The sequence below is a fragment of the Podarcis melisellensis genome, assembly GCF_964234715.1.
Source record: "Podarcis melisellensis genome assembly, chromosome: 2".
Lineage (NCBI taxonomy): Eukaryota > Metazoa > Chordata > Lepidosauria > Squamata > Lacertidae > Podarcis > Podarcis melisellensis.
In genome coordinates this window covers 46,545,785-46,561,928 of record NC_138529.1, presented here as the reverse complement: position 1 = coordinate 46,561,928, position 16,144 = coordinate 46,545,785, and the positions used below count along the sequence as shown (strand labels likewise).

Sequence of the window (16,144 nt, the reverse complement as noted above, 5' to 3'; positions counted from 1 at the left end):
TAACATACAAAAATGCATTACAGTGGTGGAAACTGTTTTGCAAAAAAGTGTAGATTAGGCAAAAAAACAAATCTAATGTGTGTTTATTAGGAGAAATTCACACTAAAATGCTAACAGATTTCATGAGGATTAAAAATAATAATCACAAATTGCTGCAGAAATGTGGAAAACTGAGAAACTGAAAAAAACTAAAATTGACAGATATATCCATCCTTGGTCAGAAGTCACAGACTCCAGAATTAAAAGAGTTCCTGTTATCACTTGAGTTGTAAAACACAGGCATTAAACAATTCCAGATACGATACAGAGAAGCATACATAAAGCATCTGTGCATGCACTATTTTTTTAGGTATTTTAATTGAATTTTAGCCATAAAACCGAAATAACAAAATAGGAATTCATGAGACAAACACATAAAAACCAAACCAGACCAAAGCAGGCATGGGATGTTACAGCCACAAGGGAAAATGATAAAGCCAGTTTTCCAAATATTTGCAGTAAGATACAATCGGGTAAGTGGATAGTACCATCGAAAGAAGTGGGAACTGTGGCACACATGCAGGCACTACTTATGGATACTTTGTGGACATTTCCTGGCAGCATGTACATTATGTACATGCAAAGGGGCATCAAATGAGTTACATGATGTTATCATGGTGACTGGTGCTTTGCATGCATGGTTAATATGGAAGTGGCACTGCGAATACACTGAATTGTTGGTTGGCCACGGTTTTATTGGAAACTGTTCTTTTTTTCCTGCGGTTATCAATGTGCTTCTGACTGCTATACGAACAGGTGATATGCTATGCTGGTCTAAGCTCTGCAAGCAGCAATCTTCTTAACTTAACCACAGGAATATCCTAATAATACAGACACAAATTCTGTAATGTTTTGATTGGATAATAAGTGTATATGAGGTGGCATCCATACTACTACTAGGGTATGTCTTACATACATTCTGACCATTTCCTATTCTCATCTTACCATTCGAGAAAACACTGTTGCAAATAATAGTCAGAAGAGAGCTTTTCCTGAAAACATTTTGCCAAGAGCAAGACATGATCTTATGCCTACCAAGATCAATATCTTAATTGTCAGGTTAATAGGGAGGATTAAAATTGGTGATGCATAAAACAGAGATAGCAATAGGTTGCATCGGAGCTTTGTTTTGGTCTCCTTTTTCTGGAAGAAAAATATACCCAAACACAGGGGATGAATTAACATTCTAGTGAAAAATTGGATACATATAGCTTCAACCATGAGCTTCTTAGCAATAACAGAGATACATGATCACTAATAGGATCACAGCACATATTGGTGACTTTTATCTATATGTTGAGTAAAGCATGAGATAAGCAAATTAACCCAAAAGAGTAATTTTAGAATGTATGTTTCTGTCCTATGCAGAAATGAAATAGCTCCAGCATTCTGGCTCCCACTCTCAGACTGATTTCATGGAGGCTTTATTCCAAAAGTCACTACACGGTTTAAACACAGACCAGGCCACAGGTTACAAGCCTCAGCAATTCAGAAACAGGACTCGAATGCATATGACTAGGCTAAAGCCAATACACTCCAGGCTTCCCTTTTGAAGAGTGGGGCAGGCAAAGTCATTTGCACAGTTTTCATCTCAAGCAATATGACTGGGCAAGTAAGTGGGCACTCCTGTGAGTGGGCTGGGTCTCTTTATGCCAATGTATCTGATAGAGATGGGGCCTGAGTCAGCCAAGTCAACACACTGTTAAGACTCTAGCTTATGTGCTTCCCCAGCTGCTGGAACAACCTCTTGCTCCAGGGAAAGAGCTGGGAATGACTCTGTTGGATCTCCCTCCTCCACTGGGGTGTCAGGTTGTGGCAGGGCAGGGATATCATCTGAGGACCCACTCGGCTCCTCCTCATCTACAGTCTCAGTAGTCTCATTCCTATCCTTCTCCCCTTCTGGCCAATCTTGCAAAGATGTCTCCACACGCAGGCTGGCCAAAATAAAAAAGTCAACCCACCACAGAAGACAGAGAAGGCTATCTAACCAAAGCTTTTCAATAATTCTTGGCAGTAGCAAACCTTTCAAGAACACTATTAAGTGGCCAAGGTATCAGTGAGGACTTCAGAATCCTTATTACTGTAGCATTATAATTTGATTGAGTAAGGACAGCTAAAATTGACAAATTGTTCAGTGTCTTCAGTGGCCTCCTATTATTAACCTTAGAATGAAGCCACCAGTATACACATAGGCGCCTCAGATCAAGGAAGCCAGCCAGTGACTGACCTGGCACCGGAGCAGGCTAGTATTTGAGTGCATTAACCTTGTGCAACCTTCACAATCATATAGCACTCAGAAATATAAAGCAGCATGCCCAAGGAAGACAGGCCTGTTAAAATGAACACTGCATTTTCCATCTGAAATGATGGAAGCTATCCATTTTCTATGAATAGGTCCAGCTCTGTCCCTGTGGAACTTACAGATGGAGCATTTAGAGCAAGAGGTATCAGTAGGCACTGAAGTGGAAATCATCTGCCAAATATTATTCTGCTTTCTCCTTTGTGAGTGGAGGAATAAAACCAGAGTTAGCAATTTCTTGATCAGATTGTTATAGCTTTAATTGAAAAGATAATGTCAGTGAAAAGAGAGCATTCTGGCAGACCCAGCATAAATGTTGAGGCATTCACAGAAAATTGGAGAATCTGTTCCCCAGTCAAAAGATTCAGGTCTATTCATACGTCAACTGCTATATACAATTTTGTTTTAAAAGATAGAAGAGAAAAACAAAATAAATGAAAGTGACCCACAGGAGTAAGTGAAAGCCAGCAATTACTAGTCCCTTGCTGAGAGATTGCAAGTTGAGCGAAACATAAAATGAAGTTGTGATTTCCAGGGACTTGGGGTCAAGCTATCAAATATCCACAGGCTCTCTTCTGCTATCTCTGTTAGGAAAGGAAGACATTTTGTAACTTAGTACCCAGCCCTTGTGTACAAGAGATCAGTCACAAGAGACCCAATGCCAGCTCAATGTTTTGCATTTTGCCAAAACATTACCTGTGACAAAGAACCAGCACACTGAATTGGCAAGTACATCATACCGTAACCCTATAGATCTAGAGAGACTGCACATGTCCCAGTTAAATGTAAGGGGCTTCTCTAGAGACTGGGCTGGGGAATAATTACCCAGCCTAACTTTGCAAACTAGCTGGCTATCATAAGTGGTTTGCCTTGGATGCAATTACTGATACAAAGGTGAGATGTTTAGGGCTTGATAACTCTTCTCAGGGGCATACCTAGGGGTTGGCAAAACCAGTTCTCTCCAAGGGCACAGACGGGGGGGGCAGGGGGCATAAAAATTGCCTTGACTTTGGAAAGAGTTTGTTGTGTGGGGCGATAGGCATACGAGGAAGATTGCCTGGATGAGAATCGCCTCAGAAGAAATTGAGATTGGGGGTGGGTGGTGTGACGCGATGGCTGGTATCGCTGCTGCCTTCTTCACACCCACTACTGATGGAAGTTTTTTAATTCTCCCAACTTTTGTGTGTGCGCACAGCCCTCAAAATTTCCCCTTCCTGGAGGACTTGACTAGGTCCTGCCTTCCTCCCTCCTTCCTGGGTGAGAGAACAGCCTAGGAAGTGGCTTTTCCTCTCCATGTGGTAAAGTGATCCCCCCCCCCGGAGGGCTGCCTATACAGCTCCTTACCAAGGGAGCAAGGGATCCTAGGTACACCTCTGCCTCTTCTCATGAGCATTATTCAGGTCATGTATTAGTTTGGAAAAGTTCAGAGTTTGGTTGAGCTGCTGCTTAATAAACTTGTGGCATAGATAAAATCCAGATATTGCACTGCATGGAAAGCTCTGGGATTTTGGCTCCTGCAGTACCCTACATTCCCGGAAAAAAATGTTCCTGAGGGTTGGAAGTCAGTGGACTCCTTCTATCACTGGAGAGCACCTTTGGATCCAAACATAGTTTCCTGTCTTTCTTCTGGGGAAACTTGAATCATTTCAAAAGTAATTAGGGAAGCTTTTAATGTTTGATGTTTTATCATCTTTTTAATATTCTGTTGGAAGATGCCCAGAGTGGCTGGGGGAACCCAACCAGATGGGCGGGGTAAATAGTAATAGTAATAATAATAATAATAATAATAATAATAGTAGTAGTAGTAGTAGTAGTTTGGGGGTGACAGAAGTATGCAAAGAACCTGTAACATCACCTCATTCATTATCACTAATTGGTTTGTCATAATCACAATAGTAAACTCTTTATAATTTCGCCATTAGTGACAATTCTAGTGGGGGAAAGTTCATTACGAAAAAGGTTCAGGTAGATTTATTTTTAAACCAAATACCAACAACCTTTTCAGAAATCATAAACCTCAACTACAAATCATTTATAGTGTTCCTAATTTTTATCTTTTATAAGTAGTTCAATGAAAATACGGAATTGAATGGCGCTTTGCTACTGATTCTGTTGCAATTTTAAAGATGACTACATATCTTAAAAGCTATTACCCAAAATGGAAATGAAAAATAGGAATTCTGTTACATTATTTCAAATGTTAAACATGAACAAACAAAACAAATAAACCCATCCTTTATTATAGGCTGTAATATCAATGATTTCTGCAAACATTTCATAAAATTCTCATCCGTATTTCATCTCCTTGAAGTATTAACACCTGAAGTGATTTGTGACAGGTCTATGTACTTGAACTGTTATTCTAATGTTAGCCTGCTTTCCTGTGAACCTTGATTTCAGCTTCAAGCTATCGCTCTATAGTGTTTTGTCAATCACAGTTTATCAAATGCATTCTGCTGAGGCAGCTGCCAAGACAAGGCTTGGCACTGACAAGCCATCTTTGCTCCTGTTTATTCCATCCTTAAGTCACCAACTCTCATTTTATCTCTCAGAATAAGAAATGTTCTGGCTAGTCAGACGGGATGTGGAAAGTTACTCTTTAAGCAGGCAAGACAAGCTACTCGGCTGGCAGGACTTTTGATCAAGGGAAGTTGGAGTACCAATAAATTCACAGCAGTCCATTCATGTTTGCTTTTTCCTTATCGTTGAGTGCTATTCTGAAAATACTACTGGCATGCAGTGAATAGAAGTGATTGAGTAAGAAGATACAGTACAGCCTGTCAACTTATCCTGAAATAGCCTACAGTGGATGGAATAAAAGCTGTTCCAGCCCATGGCTATAGAGTTCTGTTGTGGAGAAACACTTGAGGGCACATTTCAGCTGGCAGTTAAGCATACCTGATATTTAAAGCAGTTCTGGTAAACCAGGCAGACCCTGTAAGAATGTGTACATATGCCTTGTGGGAACAAACCTGAGTCACCTCCTATCCCTGAACTCCAAAATCACCAGTTTCTCTCTCGCAGCAATCCATTATGCTGTGTTATGTTTTCTTTATATACCACTTTTTTTAGCCCAAAGTCTATCAAAGCAGTGAACATATTAATAGAAAAGAAATATGCAATTAGGATACAATTAATCAATCAAACCAGCACAAAACAGAAGAATAATTTAATAATTATAATTATACCCTGCCCATCTGGCTGGGTTTCCCCAGCCACTCTGGGCAGCTCCCAGCAGAATAGTAAAAACACGATAAAACATCAAACATTAAAAACTGCCACCAATGCCCACTAATTACACCAGGTATGTTTTTGTGAGTAGCATATATGTTCTCACCACATGCAGCTCTCACATACATGCTCTCACCACATGCAGCTCCACAGTATCCCACCTCTCACGTGGAAGCCATATTACTTCACATCCTCTCCACGTCTGGCTGTTTCAATCAACCATGGGATTTGCTCTTGATCTTGTCACACTTGGAGCCATCGCATGAGGGTTAGCCTGTCAGTGACAACCCACCATCAGTGGTGCCTCCAAATAAAAAGGCTTCCCCTTTGGAAACCAGCTACCACTGTGCCATAGTTCTTGATCTTCCTGAGACAGGCTAACTGGCCAAACCTCTTGGCTTCTCCAACAAGCTTCTGTTCTACAGGTGCAGTAGAATGTGGGTGTGAATGCTAAGGTAGGTATTCATCTTCTAGTCAGCAATGGTCCTGCTGCTGCTACCTGCCTCCTCCTGCCTTACTCAGAATTTTTAAAAAAGTGATCTTAAGAAAGGAAACTCATGTCCCCCCCACCCCAGAAATTGGGACTTGTAAACATAATTTTACTTTCCTGTAACAATAAAAACATGAAACCATATTTTAGCATGATATCCAAATAAGGGCAGAAAGAAGAAACAAGTATCTTCAAAATTGATACAATATATGACACATATGTGGAGGAAATATATTTAAGGAGGTCCTCAGGGAGCTACCTTAAATTGAATTAGACCACTGGTCTAGGTAGCTCAGCATTATCTACTAACTGGCAGCATTTTCCCAGAGTTTCAGAAGGGAATCTCTCCCAGTCTTACTCAAAGATGTCAGGGACACGTCTGATAATACCCACATTTGAGAACATGGTCTGCAAACTGCTTATGCAATTAGTAAAATATTCCAAGGTTTATTTGTTTTTGTGGTGGTTTTTTTTTTTTACACATAAGGCATCATACAACATTTGTAGGATAATGTTTGCTGTATATACTCTAGTTGTGTATTGTCTATGAAGTCAAAACATTTTAAAATAAAGTAATTCTAGGACAAATATTTAGATAGTGCTTTAATGAAGCCTAGTGATAATAGGAAATGACTCTGCTTATATAACTGTTTTCATTATGCAAAAGGCAACAGAACAAATAACTGATATCATGATTTGCTGTTACTTTGGAATCCAACCCAACAGCACCCTTATTATGAAGCAAAATGAAGCAGTTGCCTTGATGGACACATTGTAGAAAGGGTTCCAGGTTTTGGGTTCTAGTATCTATCTCTGCAAAACCCTTCTTTCATTTATGACATATGCCAACACCTTCTGTAAATGTCCCTTTAAATGTTTTCAAAACAATGAACAGTGGATCTTTGTAGCAGAATAAGAACACATTTTTCTAAGGGCCAAGAACACATTCCAAGGTTTCAGCACCCTAATTAGGAAAGCATAACTGAAAATCCAGCACCTACTTTGGGTCCCGGGTCTCATGTATCCATGAATACTTAGTATATCTATGTCTTGTGGTGATACTAGCTTTATGCTCCATACAAATCCACCCTTTCCAACAGGTCTCTTTTAGCTGCTAGTTTCTCTATAAGCTAGTTTCACAGGGGAATAACATTTTCCACTGCAGATTCTGATAGGTTTCAAAAGAGCACATCTGGTCGTCTAAAGGGAACAACTATTATTAGACAGATATGATTAATCCTCTTTGGGTTTCTTTACTGTGGGAACAGTAGTGTATTATTATTTTTGCTTTTATATGTGGGATTTGGAACAACAAACAACAACTCACATAAACCTACATTGCCATATTATTTAATGACATGCAGAGTCCATAGAACATCAGAGATTGGAACTATACTGACTTGTCATTGAGCTTTCATTTGAATGGGACGTGCAACTTTTCATGAATTGAAAGGATCTGGCATTAGTGGGAACAAATAACATAGCACTGCAAACTTTCTGGAAGATGGCAGTGTACATGGCAGGGCAATCTGTGACCCTCCAGTGTAAGTTTTGCTACACTACAGCTCCCACCATCCTGACCATGAGCTGTTGTGGCTTGAAGGCCAATAAAATCTGAAGCAGCAAATGTTTCCCACTACAGTGGTGCCCCGCAAGACGAACGCCTCGCAAGACGAAAAACCCGCTAGACGAAAGGGTTTTCCGTTTTGGAGGCGCTTCGCAAAACGAATTTCCCTATGGGCTTGCTTCGCAAGAAGAAAGCCCATAGGGAAATCTCCGGGGACCTCTTTTAAATGCTGGCGGTGGGGAGCAAAGCCTTCCCCCCCCCCTCCGGCCTTCAGAAGAGGTCCAGGAAGGCCGGTGGGGGCCGAAAGGCTTTGCTCCCCACTGCCAGCATTTTAAAAGCAGTCCGGGATAGCAGGGAAGCGCTTCCCGCTATCCCGGATGGCTTTTGAAGGCAGGCGGGGGGGAGCAAAGACTTTTGCCCCCAGCCTGCCTTCAGAAGAGGTCCTGGACCTCTTCTGAAGGCCGGCGGGGGGCAAAAGTCTTTGTTCCCCCCTGCCTGCCTTCCTGGGAGAGCGGAGAAACGTAGTGCGTTTCTCCGCTGTCCCGGACGGCTTTTAAAGGCAGGCGGGGGGGGAAGCAAAGACTTTCGCCCCCCGCCGGCCTTCAGAAGAGGTTGGGGGACAGACTGTCCCCGGACCTGGTCTGAAGGCGGTTTCCATAGGAACGCTTTGATTGATTTTCAATGCATTCCTATGGGGAAACCGTGCTTCGCAAGACGAAAAACTCGCAAGATGAAAAGACTTGCGGAACGAATTAATTTCGTCTTGCGAGGCACCACTGTACTGCTATATGATATCGCCCACAATAGAATAAATGCTGAACTCTTTTCACTGTGAGAGATGCACTAGGTATGTAAAGGCATATTGTATCTCACAGCCATTTGAAGCAAAGTGCTGAAAGCCTCCTCCTTCCCCAGTATCTTATAATATGGGAATTGTTAGAATATACATCTGGGAGTTGCAATTTATATGTTACACCAGTGTGTGAACCGCTGCGAAGCAATTCTGCTGAGGCAATGCAAGAAAACCATGCTGCGGTTCTTACCACAGCTCCAGCATTCTAGAAAGTGAGATAATTCTGGAATAGGAAGCAGGAGACCACTGATGGGCTTCTACCACATGGCCCAGAACTCTTACTCACATTATACTTGCAATGCAGGAAAGAACAATTCTGTGGTGGTTCCCATGTCACTGGTACAATATAAGAACCCATTTAAAGATTGCTTTCAAAATGGCTGCTTAATTAGTTATTTCCATTTTCTGTATCTGTACTTTGTTTGTTGGCTTGTTTTTTATAAAAACAGATATTAACTTTCATGTTCCTTTAGTTAAATGCCTCTCTTCTGCTCTCTTTACCATATTGATAATATAGCATTCATGGAAGTTGCACATTCCAAACAAACGTATTTTCTTATCTTAATTTTTTTATTCATAGTTCTGTGTGATAAAAATGATTTTATTTTGAAAATGTAATTATAAATATACCATGAATTCAACAGAGCAATCCTATGCATGTTTACTTAGAGATATGTCTCCTTTTGTTCAATGGAACTCACTTCCATGTAAGTGTGCCTTCCAGGTAAGACTACAGCCTTGGAGTTTGTTTTTTAAATGTCTTTACTGAAACACCAAACTCAGTGCTAAGTATCTCATTTGTAAAATGCATGTTTCAAAGTATAATATACATAATAGAGTATAAAGGGTATAGAGTTCAAAGAATAAGAAACATGATAAACTGGTCTAGGGTAGAATATGGCGTGGGGAAACTTTTAAGCCTTAGGATGCATTCCCTAATGATCAACCTTCAGGGGGTGGGGAGCAAATTCAGTGGTAAGCAGGTCCAAAGAGGACTAAGCAACTGAAGTGGCTCATATCTTTGTATAGTAGGCTACTTTCTACACAAAATCCAGTGATTTCTACATATACAACAAGTAAGTTAAATTATCACGTCCCAGGACACATTCCAGCCACACAAAAGAACTTAAAGAGGGTGTGGAGCAGACCAGTCAGGGTTGTGGTCGGGGGAGGGGCAGACAGAGAGGCCTGGGGCTGCATTTTACACTTGGGCTTGAAGTTACCCACCAGGGGTAAACAGTAACCACTAGAAGAAAAGAAACACACAGAAGCAAAATTATTGAACCTGCAAAATCTGAAAACAATGAACCAAAAAACAGAAGGGGAATTTAAAGCTCATACTCAATAAAGTTAATATTAAGGTTTCCAAGCTTGTTCTATTTTTGCAAGCACTGTTGTTATTGTTATTATTAGTAGTATTAGTATTATCAATGAAATTGTTTCTAGAATTTGATTAATAATCTATACCCCTCTGGGGTATAGTACTGGGAGTAAAGCTTGCATGTCTGCATGGTACCAATATAGCTCATTCAACTGACCTAGAAATAGAATTATATAATTTAATATCCATGAAGGATGTTGAAATAAAAGCAATGCAAACAAAGCAAAGAGAAGTGACAAGATTCATTTTTTGTCTGCCTTTTGAAAGGCCTAGGCACTGTACTGGGGAGAAACAGTTATTTATTTCTAATCTGTTTTCTTTTGTTTGTTTCTTTGCTTGACAGAATCACTCTATTTGTTGTTATTTCCTTAGTGCTGTTCTGTTAGTACAAATGGGATGAAATACAAGAACATATTTCAGTAGAATATATATATTTTTCCTTTAAAAAACATTTTTGAGAATGGCCAGTTACTAGGGACATCAGGGTTTCCTTGAAAAATGTTCATGGCTTCCTCAATTAAATGATCAGTAATGGTGGACCAGGTAACCTGAAAAGCAAACAAATTGCAAGATAGTGCTGGTTGTTTTTTAGGGAACACTCTTTGTTCATAAATGTAAATAGTGATGCGCAATAGGCCTGATGAGCTTTTCACATGAAGTAAGTATCAACATCAGCTTGATTTTTTACATATGGAAAGTCCTTGGTTTCAACCACTGTCATGATTGCTATATATTGCTTCTAGTATCAGGGGAGTTATGCCTCTGAATGCCAGTTGCTGTGGTACACAAGCAAGGAGAGTGCTACTGCGCTCATGTCCTGCTTGGAGGGCTTTGCAGAGGCATTCAGTTAGCCACTGTGGGAACAAAATGTTGGACTAGATCTGATAGCACCATGGCGCTTCCTACTTCCTACTGACCCAGGAGAAAGTCCAATCAAACTTACAAGTAAACATGCACAAGACTGGGCTGCAGATGGAAAGGTATCCCTGAAGGTAGCTTGAAAATCATGGCAATAAAGGACGCCTGAGGATCATTCTTAATCGGCTGTAAAGTAGGAGTTTATCTGCCTTGGGGTAACCTCTTGAGTATGTACATAAAGCAGAGTTTTCCTCCTAAACCTATAGTAATAAACAACAGTAGAGTGTGTTAACATGGGGTCCTTTCAAGGCTGTCTTTGTAGCATGGAAGCCACTGTTGCACATTTAGATTATGAAAAATAAAACATTACCTTGCTTTTTCTAGTGAAAGGCAGGAAATTTCACTCATGAGCAAGGAAAGAAAATATCTTTCTATTGTGAGACTAGCTCATATTTGTAAAGGGAGATATAAGGAGATATAAGGAGATTCAATATTTAAGAGAAGAATTCCAGAAAGATCATGTGATTATTGGTGCAGAATGTAAGGAAGCAGTAAATTTAAAAACAAAACACATACTTCAGTGATAACTTTGTTACAATGTAGAATAATGATTGACAAAAGCAACCAAAAAAGAATCCAACTATGCAATAATTATTGTTGGTTGCTGTGAAGTTAAATGCTGCCAAACATATTAATGAAGTGCTTTGATATCTTGAGTTTCTACAGTATGTTATGGTATGCTATGATTTATTTCTATACTTCCTTTTGACCAAAATTTTCCCCAAGGCAGCTCATAAAGGTTAACACAAATACAAAATTCAACCAACACAATGCAACTTTGTATTGTATAGAGCTTCTTTTGTGAAATCTGAGACTCCTATGTGGAAGGTTTGCAATAATAATACTCTTATAAGCAAGGAAAGGATCAAATTTCAGCAATCATGTTAAACACAGGGCTATTTAAAAGTGACAACTGTGCTAATTCACTTCTGCAAGTGAGACTCACTACTTTTGGGATACGGTACATATTCTTCTCCTCTAAAAGCCACAGTGCCCCAGATCAAAGAACACTCGGCATCAGCATGAGAACTGAGTCTTCAGAATGATTTCTGGTCCCCAAACCAATTTCATCTAATAATTAACTGATCCCCAACATGAAAAGGTGGAAGAATTCCACAGGGAGTCAGGAGAGATCAAAGCTTGTGCTGTGTGTTTCCCTCCGCCTCTCCCTCTTTTCCGGACAGCCATCCATCTGACTTCAGTGCGAGAACAGTCACACACATTTAGCCACCAGAGACTGACATCAAACAGACTCTAAAATAACTTTCCATGATTCCAACTTTTGCTGGAGAAAATGTTGGTGGGAAGGGAAGAGGCAAGGCAAAGAAGATAGAAAACAAGAAAACAGCAGCGATTTGGGGAAAGAGGTAGCTCTGGGAGTAAAAGTTTGTGATTACGTGGTGTTTCACTTAATGTATTCTACCCTATATAAATCATTGCTTGCTTTGAATGTTGAGACTGAATGTACAAAAATCTTAACGTAATAAGCATTTTTTAAAAATAAAAAATATGATATTCACACTTGACCCTATCATAGCCCTTAGTTTGTACTAGTTTTCAACCTCAGATGGTAATATGACTCCCACAGAACATTGGAAATCATAGCAATTACAGAAGTACATTGCCATATATTGCAGAATGGTTTCCTCGAACAATTGAGCAAACTGATCCAACATGAGGGATTTAAAACTAGGGGGCATAGCCCTAGGAAAGGTTTTAAATCAGGGTTTCAAATAAGAAAGGCATGGCTTCCAGGCAAGCTTCAGTCCCAGTATCTCTATTTTTTATGTATGTTATTTTGGGAGTTTTACTAAATTCGCTGTGATGTGCTCCCCTTGGCTAAGATTACCTCCTACTTATTATCATTGTCCCCTAAGGTACTGTGGATCCTAACACAGGCAAATGTTGAGCAGTTAGTACACCCACAGCTTAAAATTTTGATGAGGTTCAAGTGTTTAGTGCAATCTAACAGCAAATAGAAGAAACAATGTGTGGGGCTATAATTGATTCATTTTTTAAATAATAATTGAAATACATTATTGTTCTCACATTTCCCTCTTTACTTGTCATTCCACCCCAGTATTCCATCTATCTATGCACCATTTGCCATAAGAGTTTGAAGTCTGTGTGTAGTACGAGACAACATGTTTGTGGCAAACACCACCCCTATCAGAAACAAAGGAAACAGGAAAAAATAGAGAAAAGGGTCTGCCTCAATTTCAGAGTGCATCAGTTTGTGACACACTTTCATTCCCTGATTGTTATTCCTGCATGTACATGTCATATGTGCTTTAAAGTCTTAAACGCTTAATTAGATCATACTGAAGTCAATAGAGGAGATGTGGATTCAAGGACATAATCCGTCCCTTGTACTGTTGTAAAATATTTTAAGAGTGTGACATTAGGCTGCAATTTATGTCTGGCAGTGATGAAGGTTTAACCTAATAGCATACATAAATGCATTTTTACTCTCATATTAACAAAAGCTTATTGTCAGTGCTTTTAAACATCATTGGTGTTCTTACTGCACAAGGCACATGTGCCATTCACATTCCAAGTGTGTATACTCACATATAGAGGCACTGACTTGGGCCCCAGAATGGAAGATGGCAGGAAGCCCAAGTACGTGCTCCATGGGAAGCAGGCTTCAGGCACCAGGCCCTTTGGCAGACCAACTCTGCATTACAGAGATGGCTATAAAAAATGGCTGGTAACATTAACTCAGCTGTGCACAGAGACAATCAGTCAGGGTTGTGTATCCACAGCAGTGACCAGAGAATAAATGACTGCTAGAGGGAGCACAGAAAGAGTGAAGAAAGTCATGGTGCATCTGTAAGAGCAAAACCAGTTACAGTCATACCTTGGTTTTTGAAGAAGCTTAGTTCACGAACAACTTGGAACTCGAACGTCGCAAACCCGGAAGTAGGTGTTCCGGTTTGTGAACTTTGCCCCGGAAGCCAAACGCTCCTGCAGTCAATCAGAAGCCGTACCTTGGTTTCCGAACGTTTCGGAAGTTGAAAGGACTTCCGGAATGCATTCTGTTCGAAAACCAAGGTATGGCTGTACCTTCATCTGCCCCAACTGCAACAGAACATGTCTCTCCCATATTGGTCTCTACAGCCACAGCAGGTGCTGTAACTCTCCAATTGTTTGACTTTACCCCTGACGGCACACTCTTCCACTGTCTCCTAAGACAGGCGGATGCCAACCAATGTTTTAGGGTGAAACCTTCCAAAGAGAGCTTCCAACATACATATTCACAATATAAAATCAATACCTTTGGGGGCGGGCTATTGGGCACATTTGGAACTTTGATAAAGTGCTGTGGGTCAAAAAATAGTTGCCTGGGGTGTGTATGTGACATAACACAAAATGGCTACTGCATCTAAAAGAACAGAAAAAGAGACAGGGCCACATAATGGTATCAGCATCTCCCCAGTCACTGGGAGAAAAGGCACCTAAACCAGAAGTAGAAACAAAGAACGCTCACTCACACTTCCTATTTTTGTACTTTTGTATAATGCATGAAGCCACTTTTAATACCTGAGTTTAACTTTGGTTATAAATCAGGCTGAATGTATTTTTGTAACAGAAATGTATGTGCAGAAAAAGTTACTAGCTACAGTGATAAGTAATAATGATAATAGCGACTGTAATAGAAACAACCAAGAAATTAATGTGCCAAAGACAGATGCAGGAATTCACAGGAAATCAGCTATTACCGTACCAGTTTAATTTGTTTGGTTATTATGCCTTACACGGCTTCATTTTTATTTAAAACATACAGGAAGTTTTTAATGTAATTTCTGAAGCTCACTGTGGTGCACTTTTCCCTGAACATTTATGATGTTCCCACAAGTCTACATCCAAAAAACTATTATAAGATTAAATGGAACCAGGTGGGAAATTTAAGATAGTAACGATATTGCAGGGAGCAAAGACAATATGTAAATATCACTGCAGTTTCTCTGACATTAAATTAAACTAGGAAGGAAAATGAAATCAGCAGCAGTATGAGATACTGAATTAATTTTCCTTCAAATATTAAAAGTAATGAATCTTCTGCTCATTTTTGGATTGTTAAAGCTACCTTAATACTAAATAGGTTACTTTTACTGTGTTACTTAATTCATTTTAATACTGTAATGCTCCTCTGATCATCAAACAATGACATAATCAAATGACGATAATGCAGAGAAATGCTGCTGGAAATGGTATATGCAAAAGGAAGTTGTGGATTTAGATCCTGAAGCTGAATCTCTATGAGAAGCCCAGGTTTCATTGCAGTTTCCAGTTAAGGTGTATTGCTTGCAACTGTCTTAGCGACAAAGTTGACAACAGGGGGACTGAATTTAGACGGGCACATTCATCTTTTCTTATGGGCCAAGAGGAAAGAGGGAATTTGTACGTAGGTCATCTCATCCTTCCTGAATAACTGGGTAGTCTTATGTGACTAGGCAAAGCACTGAACACCTTAGAACTGAATTACCTTAAGAACCATCTGATTCCTTATGCTCCACCTTAATCACTGAAATTCTCTGATGGGTACTTCTGATGGTTCCCCGAGACTGGAAGACAGGCCGCAGCAGATTGAACATACAGGGATAGCCCTGACGCTCCTTCCATAAAGTTAGCCTCAGCACGAGGCTTTAAGGATCCCTTGGAATAACTGCCCTGGGTTCTGCAGCCATTATGTTGGAAATCACTGTCTTAAACAAAAAGGTTATGACAACTGGAATAATGTGATAGAATAACTAGAGGGTTGGTCACCTAACAAATCATATCCCTCCCAACACCATTGTCTCATCCATGCACCAAAACTAGCTGTACCTGACTAGCTTTTCCTGGGCATGAAACAGTTAGCATTTCTCTTAAACTGGTCCCAAAAGAGGAACAAATATTAAAGATAATATGTGGCACAACTAATTATTCTAAACTATTTTTCTGTACTAGAACTAATAAAAAGTGAATATTATTATAAACCTATCCTAAATTAACTGTAGAATTCTTCTCTTCCCTTTTCTGCTATTACAAATAGTATCTCAATTAATCTGTTTCCCTCAAGCCTGTACAGATTCCCCCAAAATGTGTTGTTAACTTATAAGAGTTAGAAATAACAAATGCCTGGCACCTTATTGGACTGCAGAAATCCTTCAGAATGGGTACAGACTTTCATTAATCATGTACACTTGAGCAGCAAGCAGTTCAGCAATTGCTGAGTATGCTGGATTTGAGATTTCTAACAACTCCTGCCCACTGTCTGCGGTCACTCTGCAGGAAGGAAACCCAGCAATCTACCACAGAGAAGTAATGTAGAACCAACCTTGACTGAAAGGATAGGCTACAACTGTAATTAGGGATCCTTG

General features: G+C 39.9%; 1 protein-coding gene across 18 annotated transcripts in view; it reads right to left on the bottom strand.

The window, feature by feature from the left end:
* Positions 1–16,144, bottom strand: part of TENM2 (teneurin transmembrane protein 2) — a 704,879-nt gene that overhangs the window by 392,073 nt on the left and 296,662 nt on the right. The window lies entirely within an intron of this gene.